A 2,747-nucleotide genomic window follows, 5' to 3' on the forward strand; every position below is an offset into this window, starting at 1 on the left:
TGTGTGTGTGTGTGTGTGTGTGTGTGTGTGTAGCGGATTTAGTATGTAAGATTCTTTCACTTTCGTATCCACTTACAAAGGTGTATATGATTACATACATACATATAAATATAACGGCCAGACTTCCTTTTGTACCCCCATCTGGACAAAAGGAAGTCTTTCCAAATATACATATACACACTCACTTACAATATGTGTTGTACATATTCAAGAATATGCATTCATTCTTATGCAGTGGTTTTTTTTTTTTTAATTTTAGAAGTGGTAAAACCCAGAGGTTATTCAGCACCCACATCTGACTGGAGTGGGAGAGATTTGTATATAGTTAATGTGACCTGATAAATGACACAGGTATACAAGAACAGTATTGTTTATACACACACACATCTATTCATATACATACACTGCACATATGTAAGGTCGTGTGTCGCACTTAGGAAGGACCCCATACATAATTAGACAAGACCCGTATACATTTCTGTACCTTTTACTTGTGAAGTTAAGTGTGTGTGTGTATATATATATATATTGATGATGGATTCTCTGTCCGTCTCAACTATATGCATTCTGTTGTTCAACCAACTGAATTCCTCAATGAGAAATTAAAGTGTATATGACTGAATATTCCGCAGACACATGTAACCATTATGTAATTCTCTGGTGAAATCCGCATGGCAAAATATGACATGGTTGCACCTCTGAATTATTGGTACAATCTAGGGACAACAGAGATAGAAAAAGAAAAATCGCCCCAAGTACTGGTATTTTGTTTATTGACCCAGAAAGGAAGAAAAGTAAAGTTGACCTCGACGGGATTCGAACTCCGAACGCAGAGGGCCGGAATAACTATCTCATGGTATTTTTTCCAACCAGTTTGCTTCAATATCTTCTTTGGTAGTAAAGCCTTCATTCATCAATGTTCTCCAATCATTGGTTCACTATTAAACTCTCCCTTTCTCTTTTCTTCTAATGGTATTACATTTCTGTTACTTTTGAATTTTCTATCTACCATCTCTTCTCCTTCATAAACATACAAGCATAACCTTAGGTTCCATAATTAACACTTACTTATCCCTCCTCATATTAGCAATGTGACCACTATATATCTCTTGTGAAACTACCTGCTCAAATGTCAAGAATCCAAATCCATCACTTGTCTTTTGGATTATATACTGAATTTTATGTGGCTTCAGTTCGACAAGCTGTCTGTATCAAACCAATAGACTAGCACATTCTATTTATTTTTCCACTTGGTTTATTAGCCAAGGAACATTCCTTGAAAGCCTTACATGGTTTTGGAAAACATTTGCATATTTCTTTTAATCCTTCTCAATTATTTCATCTTGCTGGCTCTCACATACGAACCACTCCTATGTGGGATTGACATAATCAACTGTTCTTCCCTGCATACACACCAAAAATTGTAATTTTGTGCCCTTGTTGCATCTCTTCACTCAAGAGTTTGCATTCTACAGAGATTAACTTAGCTCTTTATTGTCCAGGGTTGATAAAATAAGATTCTATCAATGAAATTGATAGCATTCGCCTCCAAACTTTGTAACCTTAGAAATTTTAATTTTTTAGATTTATTTTGTTTATTTTTTGTATCGTTAGAAACAGAGGGAGCTAGATGGTAGGGATCTACAATGAAAGAAAAGGAATGGTCTCTTTAATAGGCTTCCATACAGTTTCTATTCACCTAATTTTTTTATATGGTTATGGTAAAAGGTGCTTGCTTAGATTGCCATGCAGTGGGATTGAAACTAGTATCCTTTTGCTGCCAAATGAACATCATGCAATGGTTGACTTAGTAGACATCACCCATTTGCAGTGTCTTTATATTTCCAGCTTTAAATGAATAAATAACCTTTTTAAATAGACTTAATGGTACTCAAATTTCTGGAGAGAATTTAATAACAAAAGACCTAGTTTTTAGTGATGTGAAATTGCTAAAACAAGGTACCTGTTACAGCTGTATTAGTTTTTACTCTCTTTTTACTTCTGTAATCTAATAATAAAGTTTTCAAAACTGAATAACTTTTATGTACCATGAGAAGAAAAAAAATTTTAACATTTCAATTAGAGTTCTTAATCCTTATTTCTTTTCTCCAAATAAGGGCAAAAATCACATAAACATATTTATTAAACTGATCTTTGCCACTACAGATCACTGCTAGTTTCCTTAGGCCAAAAAAAAAAAAGGAACCTTAGAAATAGCAACCAAAATTCTCTCAAATTACACCTACTGTCTTAGAAAGAAAAAAAAATTACATGATGTAGTACTGGATACACTAGCCCCCCCCCCCCTAAGAAAGAAAATGTGAATAATCAGGGATGGCTTTCCTTTGATCATAGATCTAGTCAATCAATGGAGATGGATCTGAGGCTAAGCAATAGTATCAACATTGTCAATCATTGGTTTCCTCAGACTCTGGCATTGAAGTTTTATAACAGTTACACCAAATGTTAAACTTCCATATGGTCCATCTGCAACAAGTTTTGTAAGGACCAAATGCTTCATATCTGTTATATGCTTTTAATAAATGTTGTGAGGAATGGGGGTACTACAGAACAAGAAATAGTCTCTCATCAATGTAAGCTGTAGAGGGAGGTCTTAAAAATCTGATTGATGCCTTTTTTTTTTTTATTGTACTTGTCTTTTGTTGTTGCAACTTCCCAATTTTATTTATCCCTTTGAAAACAATGATATATATATATTTTAATAAAATATTCTGTTTTGTAAAATA

At 33.8% G+C, this 2,747-nt stretch overlaps 1 protein-coding gene across 1 annotated transcript in view; it reads left to right on the top strand.

The window, feature by feature from the left end:
- The window catches only part of LOC106871058 (nuclear transcription factor Y subunit alpha), a 4,508-nt gene extending 1,761 nt beyond the window's left edge, over positions 1-2,747 (top strand). Inside the window, exon 2 of the mRNA XM_014917324.2 lies at positions 260-2,747. The gene's annotated coding sequence lies outside the window, so the exon portion shown is untranslated. The remainder of the gene's footprint in view (positions 1-259) is intronic.

Source organism: Octopus bimaculoides, chromosome 5, assembly GCF_001194135.2.
Source record: "Octopus bimaculoides isolate UCB-OBI-ISO-001 chromosome 5, ASM119413v2, whole genome shotgun sequence".
Taxonomy (NCBI): Eukaryota; Metazoa; Mollusca; class Cephalopoda; order Octopoda; family Octopodidae; genus Octopus; species Octopus bimaculoides.